We start from the raw sequence: 12,700 nt of genomic DNA, 5'->3' as shown, positions 1-12,700 counted from the left end.
ATAACCTATGGTGGGTTTTAAAACTATATGACATACTTTATGGCATATAATTAAACATACATCACATGTACATTCTTAAAAAATTGATGGATCGGGATAATTAGCCTAAAAAATCGGAAATAACATAAGCCATCGAGTCATCAGGTTCAAACAGGCAAACCGGGTCTTGAACTGCCCGGAAGAAGCCTTGTTCTTTGATCATATAGAAGCTCCTTGTGATCGTCGAGTAACACTGAACAAATATAAACGATCGTGTAGCATGGATCGAGTGCCTTTGACTATGCTATGAAGCATGAAAGCCATGCGATCGTGCAATGCACATCGTATAATGCATGCCTAAACGATCGAATAGACGACAACTATACGATGAAGCATGATTGTCTAAACGATGGAAGGGCAAGCGTAGAGTATCTCATATCGAGTGATTGAGTAGCCAGTGACTATACGATGAACATGCTGGCCTATGCGATCGTTTAGTGTGCGTGCCTACTAAGCTTTGAGTATCATATACTTAATGCTCATTTACCTCAACGTTTACGCGATCGAGTAGCCAATGCAACACAATCAAGTAGACTTTTTACTTGATCGCGTAGCATCAGCCAGACGATCGTTTAGAAAATACTACACGATTGAGTAGAACTTTTCTACACGATCACGTAGCCAAATCTAAATGATCGTTTAGCCTGGGCTACACGATGCGACCAACCCTTCGTCTTCTTCCTCGAAGTAAACAACATCTCCATGCGTTGAAGCTTCATCACGAACGACTCTTACATACCAAAACACTATGAATACAGACTCGATAAAAGATTAATTATGCCTAAAACGCAGGGGCCCTTACAAATTAACTTTGAAATGTAAACAAAGCTTTAAAACAGGGGCAATCATCCCGAAACATCAATCAATTCACATCCACAACTACATCTAACGCTTAAACGTATTGCAGACAACATAAAACCCACCCAAACTACAAATGTAATTCAATACATCAATGGAATTTGGAATATCAAAACAACTTGGCTCGGTTACCAATCGAAGGAACTCTAAAACTAGAGAACCAATGAGCGGAAGCACATCGTTCCAAATCCTATTGTGAATGAACATGAACACTTACATTCTAACATAACAGTTACGCATCAAAACTAAATTAGAGCATGCTTTAAAAGGAAAAAACAAGAGATCGAGTAGACGATACCTTTGAAGAGCCTTTTCTTTACGTATCCCACGATCAAACTCAGCAACGCGTCCAATAACATGAATGCAACACGCCTATGGAAACTCCTTGATCAGCAACGAGTGCAACTCGATCCTCGACCTTCGAATGAAAACTTGACACTACCACGAGGCTACCTTGATATTCTCAGTGTGAGAATCCAGAAGGTGTGAGCTCTGTATGGATTTGGTAGAGGGAAGAAGGAACTAACCGATCGAGTAAGTGGGAGAAGAGAGAAGTCTATCGTATAGACTGTGTACTTGATCGTTTAGCAAGTGAGTCATTATTGTATAGGTAAACTCAAAACAATCGTTTACTCTCTCAACTAAGCTATCATATAACTTAATTCTTCTTGTGCATGTAATGTGTTGAATACAAAATGAAAACCATTTTTCATTTTATCCCATCGGTAGCCATAAACTGTCCATAACCAACCACTAAGTCGATTATAGGAGAAAACTGAAATTAATTATCTTATAATTAATTTATTATAAATAAATATAATAACTAATTTATCATATTATATTTATAACCTATAGTTTTAATATCACATCATATGCAACATATAAGCCATAGTTCTTTTTTTTCTTTATGACATTTAATATAAATCATATTTATATTAATTCCTCCAATTAATGTATCTAATACATCAAATCAATTATATCACATATAATTGAATCATTCCTCTTATTAATTTGAACACTTCAAACTAACCAAAAAACTTATTCTCAAAAAGAGTCCATTGAGCTACCAATGGGATCTTATGGACCTGTAACTTGAAGCTCCAACAGTACTTGAATAACTGACTAAACTCTTTAATCACGATATCCACCATCTGTTAACTATCGGGTACTCCACTAAAGACCGATAGATGCACTCTTCGCACTACAAATATATTTTTGTGTCCATTGGATATAACCAATCAGCAATACGATGACCTTTCATAAATCGCTCGTAAGTACAGTTGGACCAATTTACTGTTTTTCCCCTGTAGTTACATCTAACTCTGTAAGTACTATTGATTCCTCTAATGAACAATACATCATAGTCTCACTATGAGTAAACCCTTCTTGGGGCAAGAGAATGTGTGGTACTACATTGTTCAAGCCTCGGAATCAGCCCTTAAGGGAGCAATTTATCTACTTACCCCTGCTTTGGGGAAGAAGTGAATTTCGTCTTGTGTAACTGAGTTCCCAGCTCCCTAATCAGACGAATCCCTAAAGTGGTAGGTTTAAGTCAACGATCTGGCCACTTGCATCCATGCAAATCAAAGGACCGCCTTCATAGGTAGGAGTTCCCAATTCACTCAGGATTAAGGTCATGTTACCTATGGTCATCCTAGTGAAATGAAAGTCTCTGTCATGAACTGCATGATATAACGAGACTAAACATTTCGTGGTCCAATCTTATACAAACTCCTTTGTATAGAGCATCCCCGCTCGCTTGTCTAATACATGAATGGTTAGGATCAGGCTATTTGTAGCACTTTACAACACTTGTAACATCAACAAAGCGGGCCACATTCGTAACGTCACAAGGATAAGGTTTCCTTCATTTATCCATATACTACAGACCATTTAGGTTATCACTTAAAGTACGATCCACTTGTATGTCTCCACATACATGCTTAAGTTACAACGATAACCAAGGATCTTAGTTTATTGGTTTGTGGTTAATGCAACTAAAATATCTCATATTTCATAGACTGAAGTGAATAAAATATCTCATATTATAAATCACAAAACTGTTTGTTCATACAGATGTTTACAAACTATAGAACCCCACGAGATTTAGGACATCAACCCCAAGATCATCGACACTCCTCCATCTTCAAATTCAGAGACTTCGTCGAATGATAGCTTTAAAAAAGTATTACAATTCCTAGCTTAATTTAGGATGTTAATGGATTTTTAATGTTAATTATCCTATTTTGTAGGTATTGAACACTGAATAGGTAGAACTGAACAATTGGAGTCAAATGGGGTTAATTTGAAGCAATTTGGAGGTGATTTGAGTATCCGTGCTTCAAAGAAGGAGAAATGACCAAAATGCCCCTGACTGGAGCGTCGCAACTCTTGTTCAACGCTCCAGTGCAACGCTAAAAGGAAAAACGCATGGATGCAAGGTAGCGTTGCAACGCTACGACTTTTGATGGAGCACCTTCAACGCGTACACAAGGCAACGTCGCACCAAAGCTACAACACCACTCCAACACTTAAGGGCTAGATCGACAAGAGAGTTGCAACATTGCGCTTATTTCTTGTATCTTTAGGTCAGATTTTTATTTTTTTTGGATTGTAAATGATAGATTGGATCTTTCTCTTTGATTTGTCTATGAATTGCTCGAGGTAACAATTTTCTTGCTAGTTTTTTTAGCTTTAATTCTTTTCTAATTTATGGAGTTTTCTGCATTCTTGAATAAATTGCATGCTGAATTTGTGTCTTATTTGAATCTATTATAATTTCTAAAAGTATGATTGTGAGGTTGACTATTCACATATAATCATGCATGGCTAATGGATTTTTAGTTACGTCACGTTCTTTCTTGAATGTCTAGCTAATATCACTCGAGTAGCATTAGTTAATTGTGCATTTGATGGCTATTCTTAGGATACATGAATTGCTAGATTCGAAGATAAAATTGGTTAATTGAACATGGCTTTTCTGATAATTAATCAACACAATTGAATCCTAAATCCTAATGCATGTGTTTTTAGTTCTATATGGCCGCTATCGAACCCAGTAAAATTTACAAACATGTAGATTAGTTGGGATGTGGCCTTCTGACCTTAATTAATAATTAGGATACATGAATTGATTGCATATTTAAGTTACAGAATTCGAGGATAGAAATTACATTGAATGGCTCTAGAAACTAGATAGATCAATCCTAGTTTACATTTATCCCTTGCATTTTAATTCCTTGCGTGTTCTCATTTTATCTGAAACCAAAACCCCATTTTTACTGTTTTTCATAGTCAAATTTAGCTTAAAAGAAGATTATATCCTGGCCTCCCTGTGGTTCGACCCCGTACTTGCCGCTTATGCTACTTGTTAGTATAAAAAGTATGTTTCGGTGATTTATAAATATTTTTGTTTCGATTTGGAGTCAAATTAATGACATCGATGCTCCTCCATCTTCAAGTTGAAAGACTTCGTTGATGCTCTTCCATCTTCAAGTTCAAAAGCTTCATCGATACTCCTCCATCTTCAAGTTCAGAGGCTTCGTTGATGCTCTTCCATCTTCAAGTTCGGAGGTTTCACCACTTCCTCTTCGAAGTCAGGTTTGGATGCTTCGCTCCCTCTTTAATATATTGGTGCAGCTTCCTTCCTTCTTCAAAATGTTAGTGCAGTTTTTCTTCCTCCCACAAAATATTGGTGCGGCTTCGCTCCTTCTCCAAAATGTTAGTGTAGCTTCACTCCCTCTCCAAAATGTCGGTGTCGCTTCGCTCCCTCTCTAAAATATTGGTGTAGCTTCGCTTCCTCTTCAAAATATAGGTGTAGCTTATTTCCTTCTCCAAAATGTTGGTGCATCTTTGCTCCCTTTTCAAAATGTTGGTGCAGTTTTGCTCCCTCTCCAAAATGTTGGTGTGCTCCGCTTCCATAAGTCAAGCATACGCATTCAACTGAGAGAGAATGATAAGATCAAGTATTAGAGACCGAACCATGTCACATCAAATAAACATCAACATCAACGTCAACCAAGTTCACTCCACGAAATACGTTTTCTCTAGAGACCTCGTGCGAACAGTTGTAATTGTTTTACTTTACATTAACGGATTCATCTTTCTTGAGCACAATACCCCCATATGTAGGTGGTATTTGACCAATTGGGATACTAATTTTTGTGTTACATCTTTGTTCTATATTCTCTATCTTTTTTTGTATTGTTACACAAAGTGTTACAACATCTTTGTTAATACTTGCACAATTCTGCATTATATTATCTTTCTATCTTTTGAAATTCTTTTCTTAGAATAGGTAAAAATGGTTAAACAAGAAAAAGGGGGAAAATAAAAAGGATACCATCTTTTGAAATTCGGTTTGGAAACTAATTAAAAACCTTTTAAAAGTTGAAAAACAAAATCAATTTAAAATTTTTATGAACAAAACTTGTAATATAATAGTTTTTTAAACATCTATTAAATACATTTTAGGATGTTTGATTAACGAATTAGATCTTTGTTTTTAGAAATTTGAGCGTGTTTGGATTGGCTAAAGAGAAAAATATTTTTCAAAGCAATTATTTTCATTTAAATTCTTTTGATAAAAATTGTTTAAAATATACTTTAAAAGTGTTTTTAAAACTATTTTGAGGGGCTGTCAACGAATTCAATTTTTTTAAATGTCTTATTTTAGTATTAGACATTTGAAAAGTTAAATAAAATATACAATAGGTAAGTTTGTTTGTTCTTTATAAAATGAGTTCATTAATTCTGTGTTATCTAATTTCACAATTATAAATTTCGAATGTACGAAACCTGTATTTTATGTCGCGAACTAACACACTAAAACTTTACAAAGTTGTAGATTTTCATACCAAATAAAGGGCATACAATGTAAGTATTAGAAATATTATGATTTTTTTAATGGTGTGGGAAGCCAGATGAATGAATCACTAATGTTCATTGGGTCAATTTGGACCTCATGTTAGTTACTTTCAAACAGAGACTTCAAAATATCTAAACGCGTAGCAAATTAAAGTTATTTTCCTCTCGTTTTATTGGCCTTTAATATTGATAAACTTAGCATATTTAATTTTGGATTGATGTTTTAAATGTTTAAATGAGTATTTTTAAGTACGAAAGTCAATACAAACAAATTCTTTTAACACTTCTAATGTCGTCAAATTGTATATAGTTAAAATGATTTTAAGATGGAAAATCAAAATGTTATTTTTTCTTTTATTTTAAGATGGAAAATACCTTTTAGTTGGTAACTTATGCCTAACAACTCAACTAATTAAGGATAGAGAAGACTTCTTTTAAGATTTTCCTTTTTTTTTTTTTTTTTTTTGAATTAAAAGTTTAAGTCTAATCATTGAGTCAGATGTTTTGATTATATCTTTTATATATATATATATAATGAAATGTATAATCTCATACCGATATTAGTATAGTTCAATTGCGATAATATTAATATTTTTAATTAAGGGATCAGGAATTCAAATTCCAATTCTAAATTGTTATATTTATCTCAAACTTGAGTCTGAACCGTTTTTGTTAGGCTAAGTTTCTATCAAACTCTACCTAAAAAATTAATAATAAATAAATAAGTGAAAAAAAAAAGTATGTTGTATGCGTGCAATATAGTCATTACTTCCAATTTCAAATATGAATTGACTAAATTTGTTACTTTAAAATAGTAATCCACACATATGATTAAGAAAACTTTTTGGATTTTTGAAATTTGAACTTATAAATACTATTTGCATGTATTATTTTAGTTACTTTATTATCTACATTTTATTAGTATATCAAATTCTAACTCAAATTTTGAAAATTAAAAAAAAAAAAAAAAAAGTAAATTTTAAGAAATTTGTTTTGTTTTTATAAATTTGATAACAATTCAAAATCTTTACTTGAAAAAGATGAAAAATTATGATTAAGATATTTAAAAAAAACAAAATTCTAAAAAATTTTAAATTATCATTTGATTTTTGGTTTTTAGTTTTTTAAAAATTTAAGCTATGAAAAATCTTTTTATCTCTAAATTTCTTATTTTTTATAGTACTTTCTATCAATGTTTTCAAAAACTAAGTGAGTTTTTTTTTTTTTTTTTTTCAAGTTCAACATTTTTATCTGAAATGAAAATCATTGTAAGAAGAAGAGAAGAAATAAGCTTAAGTTTTAAAATCTAAATAATTACCAATCGAGGTCTAGATTCTTTGACCTTGTAATCATTTAAAGAATGTCTAAATACCTAGATTCTTTAATTTATCTAATTTTAACAATTCACGTGTTTGAAAGATAGTTTTGTCCTTTTGATTTTGAAAAGCTCTATCAAATGATTAGTTTGAGATTGTTGCATTTTTTTTTTTACTAATTATAGGTAACTTTTGTCGATGCTATAAACAATAAGTAAATGCTTTTTTTCAAGGGGAGAGTATAAGTACAAGTGAGAGTGAGAGAGAAAGAGACCTAACGGCTAACGTGTGAGAGTACCATTGTATTAGATTAGTTGAACACTAAGAGAGGGAGGCACTGACGCTACAAGTAATAGGTTATATATCCTTACTTTTAGAACCTAGATCAAACGACACTTCAACAATGAAATTTCGGTCATTCATATAAAAATCTAGTAAGAGAAGTGATTTTGTTTTTCTGTTGAAATAAATGTGAAAATTCTCGTTTAAAAAAAAGAGAGAGAAAAAGTCAAAATTCTAAAATCTCTCCTATTAGTGGGCCGAGAAGTCCAAGTGAAAAGACAATGGGCCTAAAGCTAAAGCCCATTGTTTTTCAGTCTCCGATTCTCCATGGTCATTTGAGGGGGAATAATTGTCGGGTGAGAATTAAAATTTGGAATTCTTATATTTTAAACTTTTTTTTTTTTTTTTTTTTTTTTTAACTATTTATGTTTTAAACCTGTATGAGCGGTTGTTAAAAACATATAAAAGATAGTATCTTTTTTAAAAGAGTGGTTGAACTTTCATAAAACTAACAATTTCATTGCTAATTTTTAAAACTTCAGTCTTTATGCTTTTAAATTTGCAGTAATTTAAATTATATTTATTAACAATTTAGGACTCATTTGATAATAATTTGGTTATTTTTGTTTTTAAAAAATAAGTTTATAAACACTACTTTCACCTCTAAAATTTTCCATTTTTTATTCACATTTTATTAATGGTTTAAAAAACCAAAAATAGCTTTTAAAAATTTGTTATTGTTTTTCGAATTTGGCTAAAAATTCAACCATTCGATCAAGAAATATGCAAATCATTGTAAGAAATGAGGAGGAAATAGACTTAATTTCAAAAACCAAAAACCAAAAACGAAGTAGTTACCAAATGAGGTCTTAGTTTTTTAAAATTAAGCCTACAGACACCCCAACCACATCAAAATTTCTTACTTTGTTACCTATTTTTTACCCATTTTTTAAAAAATAAGCCAAATTTTGAAAACTAAAAAAATAATTTCAAATACTTGTTTTTGTTTTTAGAATATTGCTAAGAATTCAACTATTTAGTGCTTAAAAAAGATGCAAATCATTCTAAGATCATGCGAGAAACTAAGCTTACTTTTCAAATACAAAAAATGAAATTGTTACCCAAAAAGACCTCAATTTTTAAACTAATATATTACAAATAAATTGTTATAATTTGGTTTTTTAACAATTTAATCCAAACTGTGATAAATTTAACCAAAATTAAGTAATGACTTAATATTTATGATTTATAAACCACTTTGAACCTTAATTAATTTATAAATCTACGTGTAAGAAAATTTTCATTAAATACTAACAATATTTTGCACTATAAAGCTAAAGCATTACAAATGGATAAAATACATAGACTTGTTATGAAAATTGAGAAGTACAACGGAAAAATGGATATGAAAAATATAATATAACAATTTTTTATATAATAATAATACATATAAATAAAAATAAAAATTATAAAATAAAATAACTAAAACATAAAATAATCAAAATCATGAAATTGGATAATATGAAAATTAGTGGAAGTGGAATTCTCACCAATATAGGTGTGTTCTTAAGATCCACCAAATGTCACTATTTATAGGCGAAATGACAAGTAGGATGTGGACTTACATGGACACCAAACATGAATAACTACATGGCACATGAACAACATGAATGGTGACACATGACTTTTGGAACACTAAGCAATGAGTATTTATTTTCTATTATAATATTCATAATACTCCCCCTTAGATGCCCATATATATATATATGAAATATGCCTCGTTAAAACCTTACTAGGAAAAACCCAATAAGAAAACTCTAGTGAAGGAAAAAAAATTACATATTTCATATAATACATACTCCTAAAAAAATACAATTTATTTACTCCCCATCATGAAAACATCACTTAAAGATCTCTAAGTCAATGCATTCCAATATTCTGCACCAATGTTTCAAAAGTTGTGGTTGGTAATGTCTTTGTAAATAAGTCTGTCAGGTTATACTTCGAATAAATTTGTTGTACAGAGATGTCGCCATTTTCTTCAATATCATGAGTGTAAAAAAGCTTCGGTGAAATATGTTGTGTTCTATCTCCTTTAATATATTCTCCTTTCATTTGGGTTATGCAAGCTGTGTTGTCTTCATATAATATTGTAGGAAGATTTTTATTAGAAGTCAAGTCACACGTTTCACGAATGTGTTGAGTCATTGACCTTAACCATATATATTCTTGACTAGCCTAGTGATATGCAAGAATTTCAGCATGATTTGAGTAAGTGGTCGTTATAGTCTGTTTCACCGATTGCCATGATATAGCCTGTTCCTCCACATGTGGACAGATAACCTGTTTGAGATCTAGTTTTGTGTGGATCAAATAAATATCAAGAATCTGCATAACCAACTAGATTAAATTTTGATTTATTTGAATAAAAAAAAAGCATATTGATTGTTCCTCGGAGATAATAGAGTATATGTTTAATTCCGTTCCAATATCTTTTTGTAGGAGAAGAACTATATCTAGCTAATAAATTTACTGAAATACAATATATGGTCTTGTATTATTAGTAAGATACATAAGTGCATCAATTGCACTAAGATATGGTACTTCAGGACCAAGAAGTTCTTCATTATCTTCTTGAGGTCGAAATATATATTTCTTTATATCCAATGAACGGACTTCCATTGGAATATTTAATGGATGTGCTTTGTCCATATAAAATCTTTTCAAAAATTTTCCTGTATAGGTTGACCAATGAATAAATATTCCATCTGGTAAATGCTCAATTTGCAGACCAAGGCAAAATTTTATTTTTCCGAAATCTTACATCTCAAATTCTTTATAAAGATATTCTATTACGTTTGAAAGCTCTGTAGAAGTTCCAATTATACTCAAGTAATCAACATATACAGTTATAATAGTAAATCCTGATTGTGATTTCTTTATAAAAACACACGGACATATTGAATTATTTTGATATCCTTCTTTCAATAAATATCCACTCACGCGATTGTACTACATCCGTTCTGATTGTTTCAATCCATATAGTGATCTCTGTAACTTTATTGAATACTATCCCTGGGAATTTGATGTATATGTTTCAGGTACCTTAAATCCTTCTAGGATGCTCATATAAATATCATTATGATCCATATAAATATGTTGTGACTATATCCATAAGATGCATATCCAAAATTTTATACACAGTCAACCTAATTGAATATCTTAACGTAATTGCTTCCACCACCGGAGAATACGTCTCCTCAAAATCAATACCAGATCTTTGTGAAAAATCTTGTGCAACTAGTCTTGCTTTATATCTTGTGACCTCATTATTTTCATTTCTTTTTCTCACAAATACTCATTTGTATCCCACAGGTTTAACACCATTTGGTGTTTCAAACTACAGATCCAAAAACCTAATGTTTTGAAAATGAGTTTAATTCTACCTCGATTGCTTCTTTCCACTAAAGTCACTCTTTTCTATGTCAACATTCTTCAAAAGATTTTGGTTCAGGATCCTCATTTTCAAATATAATATCAAGACCAATATTATACGCAAAAATGTTGTCAACAATTACATTAGTTCGATTCCATCTTTTTCCTATCATAACATAGTTTATTGAAATTTCATTATTATTTTTAGGTATTTCACCTTCCTCACTAGTCATGTTGAGGATTTCTTTATGTGTATTTACATCCTCAACCAAGTATTTTTCACCATTAATTACTTTTTTCGAGGATTTTTATTTTTGGAACCCATTGGTCTACCACGCTTCTGGCGTGTTCCAGACTCACTAGTGACAACTGTTGTGTTGAGATATCAATTTTTGATGTAACATTTGCAACTGGTATATGTGACTTAGTTACTTTATTTGCATCTATTAATGCATCTGGTAATTGATTTACTATATTTTGCAAATGAATTGTTTTCTGAACTTCAAGTTCACATTGATTTGTACGGAGATCTAAATGAGACAATAATGATGCATTCCATGTAATTTATTTTTCTAACTTCTTAATTTCTCCCCCTAATGTTGGAAAATTTATCTCATTAAAATGAAAACCAACAAATTGTGCAGTAAATACATTACCCGTTAGGGGCTCAAGATATTTAATAATTGATGGGGAATCATATCCAACATATATTCCATACCTCCTTTGAGGACCCATCTTAGTGCGTTGTAGTGGAGCAATTGGAACATATACTGCACTTCAAAAATTCTCAAATGGGAAATATTTGGCTCATGACCATGAGCTAATTGTAATGGCGAGTACTTATGATAAGCTACTGGCTTAATACGTACAAGTGATGTTGCATGCAAAATAGCATGTCCCCATACAAATGAAAGAAGCTTAGGTCTTATGAGTAATAGTCTTGCAATTAATTGCAAACGTTTTATAAATGATTCTGCTAAATCATTTTGTGTATGAACATGAGCTACAAGATGTTCAACACTTATCCCAATTGACAATCAATAATTATCAAAAGTTTGGGATGCAAATTCACTAGCATTATCAAGACGAATTATCTTAATTATATAATCAGAAAATTGTGCTCTTAACTTAATTATTTGAGCAAGTAATCTTGCAAATGCAAGATTTCAACTTGATAATAAGCATACGTGTGACCATCTGCTGGATGTATCTATTAATACCGTAAAATATCTAAATGGTCCATTTTGCGGGTTAATGGGTCCAAATATATCATCAGGAATTTGTTCTAAAAATGCAGGTGATTCAGTCCCTACTTTAGCTGGTGATGGTCTAATTATCAAATTTTCTTTAGAGCAAGCTGAAGGATCTCTTTTGACAAAGAACCTATGAGTGGAAGCGGATCGTCTAAATCCCATTTCGATTGAAATAAACATTTATAGTAAACATAACAGATTATGCATAAAAAACTAAATTATAGCATGCTTTTTGTAAATAACAAGAGTTTAGAGATTATATCTTTGAAGAACTTTTTTTCAAGTAAATCCTTCTTACTAACTCGTTCACGAACGCGTCGAACAAGTCACGAACACTCTAAATGAACAACAACTAACAGCAACGCAACTCAAACCAAAAGGAGGACACTACCACTTGGTGACCTTGGTAATCTCGGTGTGAGAATTCATAAGTGGTAGGCTCTGGCTAATTTTGGTTAGAGGGGAGTTTAAAGTTGGAAGAGGAAGACAATTGAGGAAGGCAAGGCTATCGCATAGAAAAATCTCTCAATCGTTTAGAAAAAGTGAGGCTATCGCATAGGCTCTCAAGATTGATCGTATAGATACTCAATCGTGTAACACACTAGCTCTCAAGATTGATTGTATAGATACTCAATCGTGTAACACACTAAC

Source organism: Benincasa hispida, chromosome 12 (genome assembly GCF_027475165.1).
Source record: "Benincasa hispida cultivar pf3 chromosome 12, pf3_genome.v1.1, whole genome shotgun sequence".
In the NCBI taxonomy this organism is placed as follows: domain Eukaryota; kingdom Viridiplantae; phylum Streptophyta; class Magnoliopsida; order Cucurbitales; family Cucurbitaceae; genus Benincasa; species Benincasa hispida.
Note: the sequence above shows the minus strand (reverse complement) of the source record.